This window comes from Nuphar pumila, chromosome 4 (assembly GCF_984573655.1).
Source record: "Nuphar pumila chromosome 4, dmNupPumi1.hap1.1, whole genome shotgun sequence".
NCBI lineage: Eukaryota > Viridiplantae > Streptophyta > Magnoliopsida > Nymphaeales > Nymphaeaceae > Nuphar > Nuphar pumila.
In genome coordinates this window covers 141,372,616-141,396,216 of record NC_143252.1, presented here as the reverse complement: position 1 = coordinate 141,396,216, position 23,601 = coordinate 141,372,616, and the positions used below count along the sequence as shown (strand labels likewise).

Genomic DNA, 23,601 nt, shown 5'->3' with positions numbered 1-23,601 from the left:
TAGTGTTTCATATTGCGTGTCACCACGTATCTCGCTCGCTTGCCTTCGCTCTGCACTTTCCTGCGAAACACGAACACACAAAGCAGAAAGACTAAACAAGTAATGCTATACTAAAATAATATAAAATATTATAAAAAATGCGAAATGAAATAATGCAGCACGTAAAAGTAAAAAATGGCTAAAATACCTAAAAAATCCTAAAATGTATAAAATGTTATGCCTAAAATAAAACTAACCGCAATGCTTGAACTATGAAATGAACATTACCGAAAGAAAGAAGAGAGGGAAAAAATAGAAAAATAAAAACTAACACTTGTTGTAAAAAAAAAAAGATTTTAAAAACACACCATGAAAAACTTCTTTAAAAGCACATCGTGAAAATCTGTTTTAAAAACCAACAACCTGTGAAAAATCATTTTAACACTTGCCATGAAAATTTGTTTTAAAAACCAACAGACTGTGAAAAATCCTTTTAACACTTGCTGTGAAAATCAGTTTTAAAAACCAACAGAATGTGAAAAACTGGTTTTCAAAACACATTACCGTGAAAATTAATTTTTATGGCTGAACCACAACACCCAACCTCATGACAGGTGAGGTTGTCTTTCACAATGGCGCTTGAAGAGAAGCTGTCGAAGATCAGGGGAAACGCCTATGAACTGGGTATAATATGACGGTTCTACCGAAAATGTTGTTCATGGCAGCAGAGGAGACCGACAAACAGAGGGATTTGGCAGCGCAGAGGGAGCTCAGACAGGATGACACCAGCAGATCTACAGGGATCCCGACCAAATGGAACCACTCCAGCCTCTGCTACATTGCAGAGCCCCAGCAGATGAATTCAAATCCAACAAATGCAAACCGGTTCAGGCAAAAAATGAAGATTATGGTGGATTTCCACGGTGATCCACCGTGACTCTAGCAGAACACACTCACTACAAGAAAAATGTGGATTAGCGATGGACGCTATCCGTCGCTAAACAATTTAGTGATGGATAGCGCCTGTCGCATAATCCTAGTCGCTAATTAGCGACCGAATTTATCCGTCGCTATTGTGCGATGGATTAGCGATGGACATGATCTGTCATGAGTTTGTCACTAAATAAGCACTTATTTGGGTTTGCGGCGGATTATATTCTGTCGCTAATCCAAATAGCGATGGAATATAATTTGTCGCAAACCATCCAAAATTCATCACTGAATATTACTGACGGATACTATCCGTCGCTAATCTGTCACAAAATTTTAAAAATAAAAATAAAAAAAGAGCCTCAAGGCGTGCGCCTCATAAGCCTTGAGGCGAGGCACACCTCAAGCCGAGGTGTACACGCCTTGAATTTTTTAATCAAATGTGGACCCCCGCCCGCTGACCGCGCATCAGGACCCGCATCGGGAGGAACCCCCGGACCCCCTCATGTAAGAAAAAAAACTCTTAATCAGGCTCCGCAAGTCATCACGAGTCCCCTACGGTGGTCCTCTAGAGCCATCCATCAGACTCTTACAAGGCCTTTCTTCTCCAAACACCAGCAGTCCCATTGAACCCAAAGAAATTCAAGAATATGACATTCACCTGTTGCAACACTTCAAAATGGAAATTGTCATGAAAAAAAGGCAAACAAAATGTCCAAGAAGCTCATTCTCAATTCCATGAAATTTCTTAAGGTAAACTCAGCATAATACCTCTCTGTTGGCAACAAAAATATACAAAATTTTGAAGCAAAAATGAAAAGAAAAAGAATGTAGCCTTGATTACCCTCTAGACAATAACAATCAATCTAAATCTAAAATAGGACGCAAAGTCTGACTCTGATTAGAAACATCAACTTACAGTTTCTCTGTGTAAGTCAAATTTTCCAATAGTGGGGGTATAGGACCAGTCAAAAGGTTGTGACTCAAGTCTCTGAAACAAAAAAAAAAAAGCAAGTTACTTCAAGGTTGTCATCCATCATATAGTCAAGGCACGAAAAAAAAAAAAAAAAACTTTCAACACAACAAATTTTCACTAAAAAAATGACATTTGATATCTGAGGTTATACTTTCTTGTACTCAAAATAGTAAACATTTAACGACTAAAAACTTAATCTTTCATGCCTTTAATTGAAAACTATGAAGGCTATCCTCTATATGAGTTTCATGCTATCTTATCAAGCAAGTAAAAATTTTACAAGTTTCTGACAGAGGTGCTCACAGAATAGCAAGAGCTTGCATCAAGTCAATCACAGATGGGATTCATCCACTCAATCTCTTCCCTTGAAGTGATCTGGCACCAATGCAAAAAATCAGCAAATTGGCCAAGTGTACAACTTGGATAACTGTTTCAAATTATTAAAGACACATACAGAAGAGAAGAGGTGTTGGCAGAAGATTCAAATTCATGGGAATGATACAAATTTTTAGCTTTTTTGTTTTTGTTTTAGAAGAGATCATCACATTCGCCATCTTCTTGAAGGCTTATAATTTTGGGCATAGACTCAAACTAATAAATGTAGCTATTGGAGAATCTCAACACTTAAACACAAGATTACCAAAAGGATGAGTTGTGTATAAGATGGAAACTAAGTCACTACAAGATTAAGCGAAGAAGTGACCCCCCATGCTCCTTTTGGAGCAAAACTACATCTTGAAAGAAAGGGAAAACAATTATGTCTGTATGCATGTTAACATTTCTTAATTCTGAAACCAACCCATACAGACTCAAGAAAAATAAAGAAAAAAGAAAAAGAAATGAAAAATAATACCTTGGCCAACCATGTATGTTAGAAAAAAAATTGCACAACCATGCATGCTTGGTGAGATGGTGGGCCTGTGTGCCACAAGAGGTTACCAACACTAGTTAAGACTGTAAGAACTTGAGATCAATAGACCTACATAAATAATTAAATAAAGCACAATTTTCTAAGAAAAACTTTGTTATTTTCTTGGATTCATCATCATGTCATCCATTAGCAGTGTCTTAATTGGCTTGTAATGCATCAAGTAGTAACAGAGGATGCACATTTTTGGTGAGATGGTGGGCCTGTGGGCCACAAGAGGTTACCAAAGCAGTGGCCCTACCATGAACAACACATGGTGACAATCTTCCCCTTAGCTTGACATGTACAACTTGCGCAAATATCTATCGGGAATTCCTAGCCTCTTCAAGCATGCTAAACCTAACTTTCTAAGATACCTAACACAAGGTGGCAGGAGTTGAAATCAGAGCAAACATAAGTTTTCAACCAAAGGCACCTCTCTAACCAAAGCATATTTATTGACGCATTAACTAACACCAGAAAGTGTGTGCATGTGTGTGTGCTTCAAAAGACCTCACTTTTTCCTGCTTTTTCAATGTCACAACCAACACGGATGGAGGCACCACAATTTGCAACACCCTATAATTAAAGGAAAAAGAAACAAAAAGGGAGGAAAATGTTCAATTAGTGGATGAATCAGCAGGCACAAAACAAACATAAGAATGAAAGCTTCTAGTCGATAATGAATCAACAACCAACTTTTTTTAATTTCACACACACACACACAAGCTCAGTTGCTTACCCATAAGAAAGTGTTGATATATGTTGTCTCATGGCACCCTGTCAGTCGCCTTTCATTACCCTCACCATAGGCAGAAATTAATGTGCTCCTTGTGTCTCAAGCCTAGTTTCCTAATAGATTTCTTGATGATATCGATTCCACCATCGCTCCTCATTGACTTTATACTAAGGAAACAGATAATCATATCATTTTGAATGATATTGAGAAAAAAGAGAGCACTTTATTTTCTTGTGAAAGCAAGTAAAAATATAAAGAGAGTATTGCACAATATGGAGAAAGGCTGCCAAATACAATAATTGGATAGTTGGCAATTATGAATATTTGGACACCAAACACAACATTGATAAGATGGAATTCATGACTAGGCATAAAATGGAGTCGTAGCTTTTGTATGATGAGTGAGAAAAAACTCACCTGTAGTTGGTATGAGCACCAACATCGTTTCAGTCACCCTGTTTTTCATCAAAGAGAGAATTTAACATAACTACTGATGAATGAAAACTAAAATAGCAAATGTTTATACAACAATGCTATCTCTTTCACATCAACAAAATCCCAGAAATCAAAAAACAAAAAAACTTTACATTTCAGTTAATGTAAAGAAAATACAAAAATGAAAGATCTAAAATCAAAAGTTGTGATTAATTGACACAATCAGTAGAATGCTTAAAAGAAACAAGTAATGCAAATATCTATGCACCATTATGAGACTGTTTTACAATTTCATTTTGTGACTACCTTATGTATGTTTGATAGCAAACCAAAAAGAAACAAAGCAATCAATGCAAACAGACAAGGGATATTTGAATTACCGAAATAGGTTTCGGGTCAAAGGAGAGAACAACTCCAGCAATTTCTGTGATCCTCTATTTTATCAAAGAAAAAGAGCATGCATAAGCACATTGCAGAAGAAAATATGAACATCAGAAATAAAAAAAAATGGAAAACCCATAACTTAATCACAAAAGCAATTCTGGATACCTCAAGAATGTAGCGAGCAACCCATAGCTCATCTCCAACAGAAATACCAACAGCAGAACCAACTTGGAACTCCCACTGTTAATACAAAAGCACAAATCTGAAAATGAAAAACAGGACTAGGGAAGCAGGAACAGAGTAAGCAACTATTTGAGATTTAAGAGTCGTGATGGAACAAACTTTAGAGCAAACTAGATAAATCTTGTAGAGATAGAGATTGACCTGTCTGAGCATAACTTCACCATTGATGCCACTAATGTTGACTCCAGCATAAAGACATGCTTTGTAATGTGAGTCAACAATGTCACGACCAAAAGCTTTGTCAGCTCCAGTGGCACAGTAATAGGGTCCGACTACCCATCAGAGAGGGAGGGTGTGGCAAGGCCACTGGCAACTTGGAACTCCCACTGTCAAAATAAAATCTGTTTAGGATTTGTTTCCATCCTCCTCCAGTAGGTGCATGCTACTGTAGATGAAATACAACGAGCACTATAAACAACCACCATGACTGAACCATATTTACATAATTTCATGAAACCAAATTTAGATTTTTTTTTTCAGGTCATAGTACATACATAAAAAAATGAAAGCATAAACAAAGAAAGGGAAACTGACACCTTTTTGGAAGAAGAAAATGGACCACTTAAAATCATGTTCATTTTCTTTTCACATTGTGAGGAAAGGAAGAAACAAAACTTTGTTTTTGTAAATACATCATGGTTGCTAGGGCACAGGCAACTGGAGTTGTTGCATGTGCTTAGAAAAGATGAAAAAGCCTACTTTAGTTTCAAGCTTAGTTTAGTATGTCACCAAACTTGCACATTTCATACTCACTAACATATGCACCTCAGTTTGATTTGGGCCAAAAAATCCTTTTATCTACCATTTCAAACATTCAGGTTCCACCGATCCTATTGATAGCCAAGAGGACATCCCACTACACTAATTGTGTGTGACATGCGCAAGAATGAGAGCATGATTTCAAAGATGAAAGGGGGTGATTTAGGTACAGCAGACGGAGGGGCGATAATGGGTCTTATGCAGGATCCATTCCGGCGAGATCTATGGTGACGGTGCTAAGGCAAATCAAAGGGACAGAGAGAGAGCAGAGGGTTGAAACCCTCTGCAAATCTCTACTTTGGAAACCCCAATGGAAGGGGGTTTCACCTCTGCCTTTTTCACCTGAGCGCCACCTGTTCCGACTACTCCCCCAATCGAAGGGGGTTTCTTTGATTGATCTCGAAACCCCAAAGGAGAAGGCTTCATCTACTTCGTTGTCTCCTCTTGAGATCGTTGATGAGGCAAATGAAGATGGCAACTCCATCGCAAATGTGGTCGTCGACTTTGCCTTCACTGCTAGTGGCTTTGATTCTGCACTACTGCTCGGTCATGTCCTTGGTGTCGGTGACATGGCCGCCTTTCGCTTTCTGCTTCGCCAACTCACCGATCTTGATGGAGCACTTGTCAATGAGCAAGTCGACAGATGGAGAGGGAACCAACGCAGGCCGTTAATCACTTCCCCAAATCCTCCTTCTCCTTGTTTCTTCTCTCGTACGCCCAATCCTGTTAAATCTACAGGCGAGGTGGGCGAGGACGTCGCCTGGCTTGGTGCCGCCGCCGACGGAGGGGTCGTCGCCATCGCTAGAGATGACGCAGACAACGACAGAGTCGACCTGAGGGAGGAGGGATGCGAAAAGCCCCAAGCAACTCTGTAACGAGAGAGAGGGAGGGAGAATTTAGCACCCTAATTTAATCGAAAATTAGCGATAGAATTAGCAGGAGACTTTCCGTCACAAAATCCATCACTAATTAGCGACATATTTTGTGATGAAATATTTTTGTCTCTTATTAGTCGCTAAATTGCGATGATTCTTGCGATAATATTTTTTGTCACAAATCTGTCGCTAATTAGTGACGGATTTTGCGACAGAAAGCTTTTCATCACTAATGTCACAAATATTTTGAAGGTTAGCGATGAATAGTTTTCTCTTGCTAGTCCGTCGCAAATTTGCGACGGATTTTTTTCGTCGCAAATTTTTATCGCTAATCAAGGTTTTTTTTGTAGTGACTGGAAAAATATTTTCACGGTGAAATCAAAGGCATTCACCATGAATTCAATTGCAGATTCCTACGACAGATCAGATCTGCTAATTTCTATGGTAAAATTTCAAGAGATGCACGGCAGATCCGATTAATCTTGATTTTTCATGATGAAATCAAAGGCATTCACAGTGAATTCCAGCAGAACACACCAGAAGAGGATTTTCACGGTGCTCAGATCAGATCTATGCAATGCAAATGAGATGATCTAGTGTTTATGCAAAGATGCGGATTATGAACATGTTGTTGTGAATGTAGGTGAGCAGACTAACGTGCAATGTTGTGAATGCAGAAGAATGAAATCAGATGATCTACAGAAAAATGATATGCGTATAGATGCTAATGAGCTAATCTACAAAAGAAAATCAAATGATCTAATGTGCTAATGATATGAGTGAGCTACAGAAAAGAAACAAATGTATTGAATAAGAAGGGAAGAGAATAGAGAAGAGGGAAAGAGGAGAGACTTACAGATTTGGTTGGGAGAAAGAAGGTGGCCTCATCCTTCTTGTGTTGTCGCCGGATTATGCCATTCCACTGGAAAAGAAAGGATTCAGAAAGGAAAGAAGAAGAAGAGAGGGAAAAGAGAGAAGGAGAAGAGAGGGGAAGATGATCAGGAGGAAAGAAGAAGGGTAAGAGGAGAGGTGTTCATGCGTAGAGGAGGAGACACTCTTTCTCTCCTCTACGTAGGCTTTTAAAAGGGATTATGGTAAAATTATCATAACTTCAATAATTTCCAAAAAAATCTAAAAAACTCACTTCTAAACAAAACTTTATTTGCTAAAAAACTCAATTTCACTATCTTTTATTAAAACTAAGACTAAACCTATTTTAAACACATTTTTTCTCATTATTTTACTAACCTAACCTCCTAATTTAATTGCAAATGATAAACTTTGAACTAAATTGTAAAATAAACTCATTTTTCAAGCATTTCTTAAATTTTATTCTTTTTGCACATTTTCTCAAAACTAACAACAAACTTGAGATTTTAAAATGTTTTTCTATGAAATCATGCATAGTTTAATATGATTTAAACCCTAAAATGTATGCATGATCACTTGCCATTGCAAATTGAATAAAATTGTCAACACCATCCATATATTCAAGTGATACATCATTGTTAACTATCCTACGGTACATCCATTCATGGTTTGCAGTCATTTTATCCTATGATGTTATGGATACTATCCTAACCAGTTAAAAGAGAATCATAAGAATGCTATGATAAAGAAAATATATAATTTATCATGCATTCATGGTGGATGTAATGATTTGATATATATCACACACACACACATACACACACACACACACACACACACACACACACACATATATATATATATATATATATATATATATATATATATATATATATATATATATATATATATATATATATATATATATATATATAATGTCATTCAATCACAAAAACTATGATGCATGCATTAATAACTTAATATTTTTATGTGCAAAACTATTCATTTGAAGCATGTTTGAAGCATTGATAACTTATCATTCATTTTTATGTGCAAACTCATTCATAACACGATACATTCATTTGAAGCATGTTTTCATGATACAATTTCACATGGAAGACATAATCAAATTGAAATAACTTTATGCAAGCATGGATATAGTCACATCAAACATTGTAATACATTCAAATCATTCATATCAAAACAATGTCAAACATGTATCTGCAGTAAACACACTTTAATATCTCGATAACTACTACCATAACTAACATGAAATCTGAACTCCAAAAATAAGAGCACTTATATTTTCATACATTCAAATCATGCTCAGCATGATCTCCGAACTCCATCAAAGCAGTCCTAGATATTCACAACTAAGTGAGTGTGTAACCAAAAAAATGTTGCATCCAAGAAAAAAAATAACCTGTGATGTTCTTGCATTACTTACTCACCACGGGTATTTACCCGATTTGCATGTTATTGCCTTTGCATTTTTTTCTTATTTCTTTTTGCATTGCATTTTTAGCCACATATGATGCTTAACACTAAGCATCGCGTAATTAGCGTCGGCCACCTACCGACCCTCCAACGAGCACGGAGGGAGCGACAGGGGTTGTCAACCTCCTGCTGTCCTCCCAATGACATAACAGAAGGATCGGGAGGGCACGACAGGGGCCCGTCGGCCTCCTGCCGACCTCTCAGCGACATAATAGAGGGAGAGACAGGGCACGACAGAGGAACGTTGGCCTCCTGCCGACCTCCCGACGAGCCCACAGAGATAGGGGAGTGAGGGAGGGTGCGGCAGGGGTCATGGGCCTCCTGTCGGCCTCTCGTCGAGCCAACAAAAAAAAGGGGGGGAAGAGGAAGGGCATGAAAAGGGCCATCGGCCTCCCGTCGAGACAACTGAGAGAGGGAAAAGGGGGAGAAGAACCAAAAGACGCGGGAGAGAAGGAGAAGGGAGAGGTGCGACAAGGGGCCGACGACATCCTGTCGGCCTTTCGGCAACACAAGAAGAAGAAGAGAAGAAAAGAAAACACTTACATGGGAGGGGTTCGACATTGTCACGTGCAGGGTACGAAAGAGGTGCAGGCATACCGATGAGGTGGCCAGCCACTACGCTTCGTGGGTTGCGAGAAGGGGGCGCCAATGCGAGAAGAGCGAGCAAGATGAGGAGAGGTGCATTGCTGAGAGAGAGATGAGGGGAAAGAAGAAAGGAAGGGAGGAGATCGTCGGAGAGGGAGGCGATCGCCGGATGAGGGAGAAGGGAGGGTGAGCAACGGGGTGAGAGAAAGGGATGAATGAAACAGAAAGGGAAAAGAAAGGGGGCTCACATTAGTGTTTTATGGGAAATTTAGTGCTGGATTAGCAATGGCAAAATTCCATCGCAAACGCCATCACAAATTTGCGATAAAGTAGCGACGGAAAAAATGGTGTCGCTCACCCATGGCGAAGTAGCGACGGAGTGTGAGACAAAATTCTTTCGTCGCCAATCCATCGCAAATTTGTGACGACGTTTACGACGAAAATTTTTTGTCGTAAATTCCACAACTAATTTCAATTTTAGGGATAGATAGTTTTCTCTTGCTAATCCATCACAACTTTGCGATGGATTATTTTCGTCACAAATTTTTGTCGTTAAATAATATTTTTCTTGTAGTGAATGCTCTTATTTTCAGTTACTCAAAAAATGTTGAAAAAATCATGGCACCTTAGATTCAGACATCCGTCCAAAATTATGATAAAAACTCTCTTTATAAATTTGGATTATGATTCTCATGATTGTGATGTTTGTTAATATGTGAAGCTCACTGAATTGTTTTTCCCCATTCAGAGTGGGTAACTAAAAAACCCTTTGACCTCATCCATTCTGACGCACAGGGGGTTGCTCCTGTGGATGCCTACTTAGATTACAAATATTGTGTAACATTTATCGATGATCACTCGAAGGCCACATGGGTGTACTTTATGACATCCAAAGATGAGTTTTTTTTTAAATTTAAAGAGTTTTTCAATATCGAAGAAAACCAATATGGGTCAAAAATCAAAACTCTAAGAACCGACAACGGCTCTGAATGCATCAACAAGCCATTTATCGAGTTCAAAAAAAGATGAAGGCATCGAACATCAAACCACATGCGTAGTAGGGACCCCTCAACAAAACAGAGTGGCAGAGAGAAAAAATTGTCACCTCCTAGAGGTCACACGAGCCCTTCTATTCCAAATGAATGTCCCAAAATAATATTGGAGCGTTGTTGTGGCCACAGTCTGCTACTTCATTAATAGACTCTCCAATAAAAGGTTGAATGGGAAGTCTCATCTTGAGATATTAAAGGAAAGAAAAATATTTATGGACCACCTACGCATATTTGGGTGTACAGTATATGGCTGGAGTTCCCTTAAAGGAATGGATAAACTCAGCTCTTGTGCCATAAAATATGTGTTTTTGGGGTACTCTTTAACAAAAAAGGATACAAATGTTATGATGTTGATAACCACAAAGTCTATATCTCAAGAGATGTCAGCTTCGATAAAGATACTACCTACTTCATGAACAAAAAATACAAGACAACCGACAGGGGGAGAGCAACAACGTTGTTCTACCAAATTTGAGTCTCCTCAATGATTTCCTCATGTATCAACCCTCAAAAAGAATAGCTTGCTACCATCCAGAACCAAACATGACGGACTCTCTCAATGAGGAAGCTGCTAGGATCATGAGGTTGTTGAAGTTGTTCCCTTAAGGAGGTCAAAACAGGTGCCTCACCCTCCAAGTCACCTTCGTGATTTTGTCACTTATTGTGCCACACCATACCCCATCAAAAATCACATCTTTTATGACCATCTTTCCAAGGGGTTCACTGCCTTCTTGAGCAGCACTACTTCCAATCAAGACCTGTCTAACTATGAGGAAGCATACAATGTGTCCAATTGGGTCAAAGCCATTTAAGAGGAGCTACGTGCTCTTTACAAAAATAACACATGGGACATCGTTCAATGCCCACAAAAAAAAATCATCATATGCAAATGGATGTATAACATAAAGTATAGAAGCGATGGAGTCATTAAAAGATACAATGATAGGCTCATCGCGAAAGGCTTCATCCAAATCCAAGCCATTGATTATAAGGAGACCTTTGCTCGTATAGCAAAAATGAACATGGTTTGATATCTATTGCTTGCAACCTAAAATGAGAACTCTACCAATTGGACGTCAAAATGCCTTACTCCAAGGCGATTTGAAAAAAGAAGTCTACATGCAGCTTCCCCCCAAGACATCTTGAGTAAAGCAATAAAGAGACAATATGTCGTTTAAAAAATGCAATATACAACCTAAAGCAATCACCTCATGCATGGTGTGCTAAATTCAGCTCTCTGCTCTCACAAAAAAGAGATTTTGAAGATGGTCATGTTGACAACTCCCTATTCATAATGTGAAACAACAAACAAATAATTGCGGTACTAGTGTACATAGACAACATCATAGTTGCTGGGAACTGCTAAAGGGAGATCTCTAACACCAAGGAATACCTTCACAAGGTCTTTGCCATCAAGAACCTTGGCCAATTCAGATACTTCCTTGGCATTGAAGTGGCCCACTCCATAAAAGGCCTCTTTCTATCACAAAGAAAGTATGCCTTAGATCTTCTCGAAGACTGAAAAAATTGGAGCCAAGCCAGCCGACACCCCCATCGAAATGAATCTAAAGCTTGGTGTCACCAACAATTATCCAATAAAGGACATTGACAGATATCAACGTCTGGTAGAAAAATTAATATACCTGACCGACCGTGACCAGACCAGACGTCTCCTATGCCGTCAGCTCAATGAGTAAGTTCATGCACTTCCCTCGTCATGATCACATGAACACTATAGACCGCATCTTAAGGTACCTCAAAAAAAAACTCGAGGCAGGGAATCTGGATGAAAAGGAACGGATATGTGAACATCAAGGGATACCCTAATGCGGACTGGGCAGGCAATGCCGAGGACAAAATCTCCCATGGGGTTCTATCTGTTCGTTGGAGATATTTTGGTTGCTTGGAGAAGCAGAAAACATAACAGTCTCCAAGTCCAGCGTTGAGATCGAATATTGTACCATGACCACTACCACATGCAAGCTAATCTGGGTGAAATCACTTCTTAGCGAGATGGGCTTCCAAATTTCCTCTCCAATAGAGATGTTACGTGACAATCAATCCGCCATCCACATAGCTGCCAACTCAAACTTTCACAAAAGAATGAAGCACGTTGTTCGTGAGAAGGTCCAAAGCAAATAAATTTGCACTCCTTTCACCAACAGTTCAAATCAGTTAGCCGATATATTTACCAAGGCAGTACCCAAAGCTCGCCTTCAACCTTCAGGAATCAGGAGATACTCGGCCACGATATCTACACCCCCATTTGAGGGGGAGTGTTGGAGGAGTCGGCAACGTCAGTTACGGATTCTCCTCCTACATTCGAGGGATCGTTCTGATCTCCTTAGTCACTTGCCTTGTTTTCAAGATCTTGACCGTTTAGGAAAGCCTATACAGGCTCGGTTACATATATCTCCCCTGTATTGACTTGGTATGAAAATTAATGAGAAAAGACTCCCTCCGCCGAACCACGTAAACCACTGTGTGCCTCCTCTCACTCTCTCTCATGCTCACCCATTGCACCACCTTCGTTAACAATAACCAAGCTCCAACTTGATAGGGACTGTTAGCACATTACTGAGCTGGCCAGGTTCGTAAAAATAATTAAGCAGTTTCAGTTTGAAATTTGTACATGTAAACTAACTTTTGTTATTTAATCCTAGAGAAAGGGAACCGTAGTTCGTTTTTATAAACTTGTCATATATATCATATCCGTGAGAATGAAGAGTAACCTTGCCATTTTGCCATTTTATTCACTTTCAACTCTTTACAGCTATTTTACTTAAAAACTTCGGTTTGATTCAGTGACGGATATATCCAAAACATGTCTTACCGACACTAATGCTAGCCTAGATACACACCCTAAAATTACAAAAATTCAATCCCCAAAATGAAAGCTATGGGTCTACTCTCAAAAAAAAGAAATCCTCTAAAAAGAAATTTCCTCTCAAAAAAAGAAAGCTATGGGTCTAGATGATAATTCACTCTTTCTTTGTATAAGCGATAATTCATTCTTTTTAAGCAGTCAGTGGACCAGTTTTGCTGCGAGTCTAATAGTAGTAGTCTACAGAATGGGTCTTGTGATTGGATCTGGATCCTTTCCCCAGAACTATGGCTTCCAAATTGACACTGTTTTGTTTGTGTTACATTTTATTTCATGTACTCTTCTATAAAGCAGAAAAGAATTTTGCTAATCTCTGATGCTTGAACGCTTTCTTGCCATAAATCTCTTTTCTGTCTTTTGAGCTCTACAGACCCCAATTTTCATCAACTTTCAACATAGAGGGATCCAAGAAATCAAACATTTTTAAGTTTTGCATGAACTATGAAGTGTTGATTACAAAGTACAACAGGGACTATTACCTTGGCTATATAAATGAAGGCCTGTTAAAGCAGGGAATATGTCCGTAGCCCAAGCACTGGGGAGACAAAAAAGAAGTCAAAGATTGTACAATTCCCACTATCACCACACACTACAGAAGATGCACAGATCAGAAAGTGAAGGCACTATTTCTCTGTACACAAAATAGTATAGAGACCCCATCGAGGCCCATAAACCAAGTCAAGACATGGTCCTGGTTATAAGAAACCTTCAAGACCTTGATCTTTTGAGGCACTATTTTGGATACATGATGCAAATAGCCCAAGGCAGACTAGGCTCTAACTGCAACCCAATACACTAGTGGTTGTCAGTAGATCGGTTGTGGGGTTGTTAAGCAGCCTTATCGATGCCACAGGTGCTAAATAATTTATAAGACCCATGCAGAAACATGGAGTACACTAAGGCCATGACATTAGCACCCATAATTCGGGGTAAGGGGAGTCAGTATAACACTTTTAGTTGAAATTCATGCTGTTGCTTGTAATCTTTGAGGCCATTTTGGCGTGCTCTCTCTCTCTCTCTCTCTCTCTCTCTCTCTCTCTCTCTCTCTCTCTCTCTCTCTCTCTCTCTCTCTCTCTCTCTCTCTCTCTCTCTCTCTCTCCATGCAAGCTCAGGCCCATGCCATTAAAATTGAGCCTCTATAACATATTTGCTCACTAGAGCAAATCAATGATATAAGAACGTTTCAAGGGCCAAATAAAATATCCGAACCTTGTAGAGTTGCACTATTTTATTGCAGGTATCCCCTTGTTTAGCTATCGAAGGAAGGTACAGCACATGAAGAACTTAAAACCGAAGCCTATTTACGATTCCAGAGTTCCATGTATTGGGCAGAAACCATGTTGTAAAGACCTACGAAAAACTATATAAATCAGGGCATAAATTTAGACTGCCCTTAACTTCACTAAAGTTCATGTCTCGCATATTGAGAAAGAGTTGATATCTGTGTACTCTCATCTGTGCAGTAAATGTTGGGAGTTTTGAACCAAGGAATACACCTCTCATGATGCTAAAATAAATCAAGATATACTTGGTATGAGAGTGCCATACTTTTTGCAGGGGGGACCTACCAACAACTTTAGATAACTTATTGATGCCACACTCCTTTAAAATTTATTTGAATCAAACATGACCAACGCTACATTGCGTGGTACGGACATGCCAACTCAAGCAAAATTTTCCTCAACTTTCAACCAATGAAAATCTGAAATTTTTACACGAATAAGGAAATCATTGATAGATGGACAGGCTACCACCATTTACTACTTTTCTGCGAATATGTTTGTGCAGATATGAACTGCAAATACTGTTATATGGTCCACAGGTTAATACTCTCATGTGATGATGAACTGATCTTTTGCTGATCTACATTCTTCTGATCATTAGAGTCCATTCATGCTTATGCATGTCATGTATCCGTCAATGTAACTGTACCGTCGGATATATTCAATCCCCACCGCACATCTCATTTGGGATATGTGAGTGGGTCCCACCGACACCAGCCATGATGTGATATGTGCAGTGGTGATGGGATATAATGAGTAATTTGTTTATATACAATATCACCGCATCTGATCTCATTGCAACCATGATGAAGCTCAAGCCAGTGCCCATGATAAGCGGTAGGGGATGTTTAATGTGGGACACACCAAGGCTGAAATTCCCATTTCTATCCGTCATCAGGAATTTGGTTCTTTGGATCTTTAAACTCTATCGATTTCACCAACAGATGACTGGTGGGCCTTGCTATAATGAATGAGATCCTGGGCATAATTAAGTGCCTGCCTGTATGACACAGGTGACAGCATTCCAGGGCCTCACAGCACATAATGCAGGCCCCACTCAGAATGTTGTTATGTAGAGAGAGAGAGAGAGAGAGAGAGAGAGAGAGAGAGACGCACTATAACCATCAACATTGCGAAAAACAGGTTCAACCTGCCGGAAATACAAAAAAGGCCCAAGGCAAGCCTAGCAGCCCAAAAAAGAAAGCAATATACAAATACAGATGATCGACGAGCATCACCCTGATTCAGGAGGTGTCGATGGGTGTTGATTGCGCTGAAGCTCAGGAAGGCTGATGCGCAGAATGGCATACACATTTGCCGATATCAGGTTCACTAGTTTATTGAAAACCGTTGGAATATGCCAAAAAATGACATTGTTGCGGTCCTCCAAATGGCCCACCAGGACGAGAAAAGCCAAGTTCGCCAAATAATCTGTCATTTGTTGCACTGACGTACTGGTTGAGGACCCCACAACAAGTCGTTGGCGAACAATTCATGGCGTACGCTAACCACAGGCTTATTCCAGGTGACCTTAAATATGTTTTGAAATATAGTGCACTCCCCAAAAAGGTGAAACGTAGTTTCTTCGGCCGCCTCGCACAACACACATTTACTCGGAAGCTGGAATCCAATGGTTTTAAGGAAGCTATCAGTTTGCACCCAATCATGAAGGATGAGTCATGCCAAGAAACGAAATCTAGGAGTCTGTCTCTTGCCCCAGATAAGGCTTGCCGGGAACTAGTCCACCCCCGAAGGAAGGAGAGAGAGGTAATATTCTTTTGTGCGAAAAGAGCGGTTAGGAGCAAATGCACGTCCTAAGAACTGGGACTGCGAGTCAACAATGTCATTATTTGAAAGAACCGTAGATCAAGCTTGGATCCATGAGCGACGAAGTTTTGACATTGCTTGCTGATTCATGCGAGTGGCCCTGACCAACGATTCCACACCCTCGTATTTAGCAAGAAGAACGCTTGCGCACGGGAACCCATGTTGGTGCGCAAGTTAGCTCTGCTTCATGACGAGAATCATATTCTTCAATCTGAGGTCTTTGATTCTCAAATCCCCCCTATAAAGAGGAATCCTTAAGGTTTCCCACCCTATTAGGTGGCACTTATTGTTGGGACCACTTCCAGACCACAGGAAGTTCGCCAAGATCCGAGATAGCTTCTTACTAACCCCCATAGGCATCAGAAACATTGACATAACAAATTCTGACATGGCGTTTAGAACGTGCTTGATGAGAGTCAGTCTACCTGTGATAGAAAGGTAGGAAGCTTGTCAGGCCAAAATTTTATTCTAAACCCTTTAAAGAGTCATACTCCAGGCTGCCTCTGTGACCCTGCTTAGCTGAAGTGGCAGACCCAGATAAGAAAATGAGTTGTTTGTTACCGTGCATCCAAAAATTCGCTGGCCCATGGCTAGCATCGACTGAGGGGCATTTACCAGGGACAAACAACACTTATCGTAGTTCATAGATAAACCTGACATCGATAGGAAAAAAAGAAAGACAAGCTTGAATCTTAACATTGGTTGGATTGAAGCCCTTCCAAAGATAATCATATCGTCGACATAGGTCAGAATATGACACGGAAACTCCAGTATACCGAGTGGCTCAATTAGACCACACTCCACTGCCCTCTTAACCAAAACCACAAGGCCCTCAGAGACTACGTTGAAGAGTAAAGGAGATAGAGGACAACCTTGACGAAGACCACGACCAAGTTTGAACGGTTTGCCCCTTACACCATTGATCTGAATTTGTGATTGGGCATTGGTAACCAGCTCTTGCACCCAGCTAGAGAAACGTCTGTCGAAGCCCAAATTTGCCAATGTGTTAATAAAGAACGGCCAATGAACTGAGTCACAGGCTTTATGGAAGTCAAGCTTAATAGTGAAGAAAGTCCCCCCGCTGATCTTGAGTGAATACAACACTTCTGTGGCCAAAATGAAACAATGTTGAAGTCATCTATTAGGAATGAAGGTGAACTGATTGTCCAAAAAATCCTAGAAGCGAATGACCGCATCCTATTTACCAAAACTTTTGTGATAATATGGTATAAACCTCCTAACACATAAATGGGGTAAAACTGCGAGATGTCTAATGCGGCAACCTCCTTAGGAATAAGAGACACAATGGCGAGGTGAGAATGAATCGGCAATCGACCGTTTTGATGAAACTCTGTGAAGACACTAAGGATGTCGCTCTTAACGTATTGCCAGAAAATGCGAAAGAAATCCACGAGATACCCGTCAAATCCTGGAGCTTTCCACTCAGACGAATCCCGCACAGCCGAGAAGATTTTGTCTTCGGAGAATGACACCTGAATCGACTTTGAGAGAGCCCGATCAGTGGACAAGAATAATGCAGTACCCATAGCACCATCTGCCGCACGACTGCAAGAATATAGGTTAGTGAAATAGTTGGTGACAGCATGAAGTACCTGATCGCCCGAGTAGGAGACATCGTCGATAGACATAGAAAGAATCACATGACTTCTATGCCTATGAGAGGCAAAAGAATGAAAGAACCTTGTGTTTTTGTCACCTGCTTTAAGCCAAATCACCCTTGACCGCTGCTTCCAGCATATCTCGTCTTTTAGATACCAAGATTACAACAGTAGAGACAACTCGACCGATCTGGCATTGAGGCTTTCAATATCAGATGTAGACATTGAGGTCATAACCAAGAGTGACTGATTGATGTTAGACAGCTCGCACTCCCACTCTCCCATATTTTGGAATTTGATTATGTTATTGGAGACAAGCCAAGATTTGATATTGTAAGATAACCAAAATAGTTTAACCAAGTACCGTGAAGCCACCTGGTCCGCATAGCAAGGTCTATTCCAAGATTGTTGGACTAATGACTCGAAACCTGCCCTCCTTGAGCCACCATTGCTCAAATCTGAAGGTTCTATTGTCGAAGAAGCCTTGACCCTATCGGATAACAATCTGACTATGGTCTGAGGTAGAAGGAGGAAAGAAGGCAACAAGAAATGGCATTAATAGAGTTCAGAAGATTCGGCGATACAAGCACCCGATCTAATAGACGAAAGCACAGTCGAGAACGCCGATTGGTCCAAGAGAACGCTTCACCTACATGTGGGACAGGGTACAGCTGGTTCATCTGAATAAAATTTTGGAAGTCCTTCATTGAGACTGAGAAGAGAACCGAAAGGCTTGAGTCCGTTGGCAACATAAGGCAGTTGTAATCACCCATGACAATATGCTGGTCCCCGAAAGTAGCAATGACCCTATTCAGGTCCGACCAAAACTCCTCCCGTCGAGAGTTGCGGTTGGCACCGTGAACCATTGTGACCACAGCTGGCGTCGGCTTAGGCGAGAGTGGAAGAGTGATGGATATGGAAAATGTTCCTACATCAACCTGATGTAAGTCTAAAGAATGCTTTCCAAGGATGAGTAGACCTTCCACATAGTTAATCATAGGCTTGAAGAAAAAATCTACACCACGCCAGATTTCAGAGACGATAGAGCGTGAGATAACCGTCATCTTTGTTTCGCAAAGGGCAATGAGATATGGCTTTTCTTGACGGATCCAACTTGCCAGGAAAAGACATTTAGAGGGGCAATTCGGGCCCCGAATATTTCAACACAAGAACTTCATAACTGGAAATCCGAAAATTCTCTTGGAGTGCGGATCCTCACAAACCGCCTAGGAGAAACCCCCAACTCGTCGAATGGAGAAAGCAGAGGTCGACGATGTCTCCTGATTGGGGGACCACCCTGTCTAGAAGGAGAGAACCCCCTGACCAAAATAGGAGGTTGGATGACGTTAGGGCTACGCCACTCAGTCTCGACCAAGGTCGAAAAGACATCAGCAATAGCGGTGAATGTTTCACGCATAACTGAATCGAGGCTTTGTAACTATGGTTGAGGAAGCGATAAGTATAGACGTTGAGCGGCTTCGGCCATGGACAAACCCATGTAGGATGAGATAGGACTGCTCGGTGCTGGTGTAGCCATAATAGAATGAGAGATCGAGGAGTGGTAGCTCCTGTGACTATTAAAGGGGCACTCCCCGAAGGAAAAATAATTATCCACAGTAGACGTAGCCTTGCAAATCACGGATAACGGAGGAGAACTGACAATACTAAAGGAGACCAGGTGAAGCAGACAGATGATGCCTTCGATAGAGATGGACGAAACCAAGGCTGAAAGGGCATCCACGAGTCTGCAGAAAGAACAATACTGAATCAGGGCTCCAGAACAAGGCAACGTATTGGTCCATGCAACAAGCAAAGCCTCTGCTAAAAATAACCTCTAAGGTGCCATAGAGACCTCGATAAACGTGTTGTCAAAGCTACCACGTGCACCGATCTCGATAACCAAAAAGGAAAAAGGTGTTCTCTCAGAAAGAAGAGAACCTTCGAACAGCGAGCTCAGAAAGGAGGAGACAACAACGGATGAAGATATCGGCGAGCTCTCACACTGAGGCAGAAAATAACCGCACCCAGACTCAACGGCACAGTGACCGCCCAGTTGTAGAGCGAGCTCATATGCCAATGCCACCAAAGGAGAGGAAAAGGTCAACAAAGAACGTTGAAAAACCCTGCACGCCCATGTGGACCCCGCAACATCAGACAAGTGCCCCACCCTAGCCACTGGTAGTCGGCGTGCATGGACACCGACAGTTCAGCGTGGCCACCAAAGCGAAGAAAGACGAGGACTCAGCCTAGGCAACGTTGTGGGACCGTCTGCCTTACCTATATCCTTAACACCATCTCAGAAAAAGAAAAAAGGGAAAGAACCAAAAAAGTACCTCCGTCGAATAGAAAAAGGTGACTCTATCGCAGCCACCTCAAAGCACTCATCCTGCAACCCTGACCTGCCATAATCAGAGAAAGATGTGCCCTCAAAAGCGACAACAACACAAAGATGAGGTGAAACCAGCAAAGCGGAGCAGGACCCGACCCAACCCAATAGGTCAAGCGAACCACCATGACGGTCGCGACAGAGGAGGTTACAGACAAAACGTTTCCCTGAGAACAACATCGGCACGACCGATGATGGGAACGTCTTCACCCAAAAGGAGTCAATCTTGATACCCAAAAACGATGATGAAGGATCTTGCAATTTGTCAATCTGAACCCAAGGCGAGAATGAGGTGTTGCGAGGGAGTTACAAAATTCATGAGGAGGCCTGACCGTTGAAGGAAGAAGAGGAAGTCGCCATAGAGTGCCTGGATACCGGGTGCCGCCTAGACCTGAACGACGTGGAGCAATGGAAGCAAGCACGACGCCTACAAAAGTTGAGAGAGAGACAATCCGCACACCACCAGTCACCCTGCATAGCCCGTGGAAGATGTGACCTAGAGAGCTTTTTGGAGAAAGAGCACTGACAGCCCCTGTTGACGACCGAACTGGGAGAGGTGTGATAGAAAAGAGGAGCCCGAAGCATGGCACCGACAGAGCAAGCCTGAAGGGATTCAACCCTGACGGCCCGCAAGAATCGCCTGACGTCACGTGGGAGCAGTGATCCGAATGAGATAGAGGACGCAAAGGCCTTCCAGAGGAAGAAAAACACTCAGAAGGATAGGCGAAAAGGGAGGGCAACAAAAGTGTCATGTCGACGAAAAGCAAAAGTGAGCCCCCAGACGTTCAACGTCTTCTGGATTGAAGAAAGTGCAAGTTGATTGACACGCAGGGGGTGGGATGGGCATAAGCCTCAAAAGAAGGGGGAAGAGGGAGGCATGGGTCAAAGATAGGAAGAGAGAGAGGGTTAAGGGTTTCAGCAAGCAGGTTGCCTCCAACAACAAGGGTGACCTCCGGTTTAAGCAATATGGCCTCCAGCAATAGAGGGAATGGGGTTTGGGGAGAGGAAAGAGAGAAGAGTTGGGTTTAAGGTTTCTGTGGGGTCACACATCTTCGGTCAACATCTCCAACGAAGAAGTCCATTGACCGCAGGTGGGTGAGGGTCAGGGGTGAAGCCTTGGGAGGGCAGAATAGGGTGGGTGGATGGGATCATGAGTGGATCCTCACAGAATGAGGAACAGGGTGGGTGGGGTCAGAAGAGGAGGCAAAACAAGGTGGGGTCCCGCCAACAATGGCAGAGCAACACAGGGAGCGAAATAGGAGTGCTTGTGCTTGGGTGGGTGGGGTCAGGGGTGGAGCCTCAACGATAGAGGAACATGGTGGGTGGGGTCAAGGGAGGAGGGTGGGATCATGCGACTCAGGCCACTAAGGGCAAAATCAGGCAACGCTCGCATCTACTGATGCTCGATCGAGAGAGAGAGAGAGAGAGAGAGAGAGAGAGAGAGAGAGAGAGAGAGAGAGAGAGAGAGGGCAAAGATCAAAGAAACCCCAGCCCCAATCTGAAACTGGAAGAAACCCTAAGCCTAATTTACGAGATGGTTTTCTTTCAGACCTATCGACGGGCGCACACAGCAGAGGGCATTAGAGAGCGCCCGACGAAGGGCATTCGGCAGTGACTGCACTGACTGGGAATGAAAAGAGGAAGGGATTTGGGGTTTGAGAGAGGGCGAGAGGATTTTGAGAGAGAGAGAGAGAGAGAGCAAAGAGCCAGAGAGCATTACCATAAGCAGTAGGCATCACTACAGGCTACTAGATGGGAGGCAATTCGATGGAGGGAGGCACCAGACGATAGGCAAAGGTAGTGCCACAAGGGGAGATGCAGATGGGTGGGTAGGTGGGTGGGGGGAGGGGGGGAGATGAAAATGAAGGCATGGGAGTTAGAAAGAGAGAGAGAGAGAGAAAGTTGAGAGAAGCGAGAGAGAGAGAGAGAGAGAGAATGAGGGGACGTGAAGAATCTCTATGTAAAGGTGGTGTGAGCCATTACCCATTAGTAATCCATTTCCATGACGTGATTCATTGTTTTAGAAAAAAGTAGAGAACCCACCCTGACATGTACAGTTAGGACAAGTTGGGGAAAAGCAAAGAGAGAGAGAGAGAGAGAGAAAGCATTCACAAGAATCACAACCATGAAAGATGAATAAGATATCTGATATTTTGAATTCAATGAAGGAATATTGTGAATGGAGAACATTACTCCATATATACCTTGTCTGCTCAAGTCAGTCTTCATGCTTCTATACATCTGGTTCTAAACAATCAACATAAAAAAAATTATAATATCAAAATTCTTATTAATAACCAAACTATAGAAAAAACAAAAATCTTGAGCGATATATAACCTTCATAAACACTACAAGAAAAAGAGCTTTTATATTGGTGTGTCTCCTCTGGCATGTCACTAAAAGAGCATTTTCACTGATGCTATTTTATATAGCGCTAGTGAAAAAGTGAATCATACCAGCGACAGATGTACTACACCAGTAAAAAAAATTGGCGCTAATAAAAAGTGCGTCAAAAATTTATTTTTTCTATCACACAAAAAAAGTGTGTCAATAAAAAGATACGAGATTTAAAAAAGACTAAATAAGGCTCACTTTCTCTTTGTGTTTACCCACCACTATCATCAGCCTCTCTATCTCTCTCTCTCTCTCTCTCTCTCTCTCTCTTGTCTGGTCGCCTATCCTCCACCACCACTAGCATTGTTTTTATGTTTACCTACCACCACCACCATTAATGCCTTATTCGATTGCCTACCACTGCCACCTCACCCAAGGTATATTTCTTAATTTTTTAAAATTTATAATTTTTTAGGTTTTATATTTTAATTACTAATTTTATAATTTATTTAGTAAATGCATGCTAAATCTGATTTTTTTTACTCATGTATGATTTAAATTCAAAGGATTTTGTATTTTAATTGCTAAATTTGTAATTTATTTAGTGGATGCATGCTAAATCTGATTTTTTTCTCATGTATTATTTATATTTTTGGGGTATTATATTTTAATTCCTAATTTTATTATTTATTGAGTGAATACATGCTAAATCTGATTTTTTATATATATATAATTTAGATTTTAGGGATTTTATATTTTAATTCTTAATTATATAATTTATTTAATGAATGCATGCTAAATTTATGGGGTTTTTTCTTATATATGATTTGAATTTTAGGAGTTTTACATTTTAATTTTTAATTTGGAATGCATGTTAAATCCATTTTTTTTATATGATTTAGATTTTAGAGGTTTTGCATTTTAATTCTTAATTTTATATTTTATTGAGTGAATGCATGCTAAATCTGATTTTTTTCTCATGTATTATTTAGATTTTAAGGGTTTTGTATTTTAATTATTAATTTAAAAACTTATT

General features: G+C 41.0%; 1 pseudogene; it reads right to left on the bottom strand.

Moving 5' to 3' along the window:
• Positions 1-1,498: 1,498 nt before the first annotated feature.
• LOC149841368 (glutamine synthetase cytosolic isozyme 2-like) lies at positions 1,499-5,018 on the bottom strand (annotated as a pseudogene).
• Between the last annotated feature and the right edge of the window lie 18,583 nt (positions 5,019-23,601).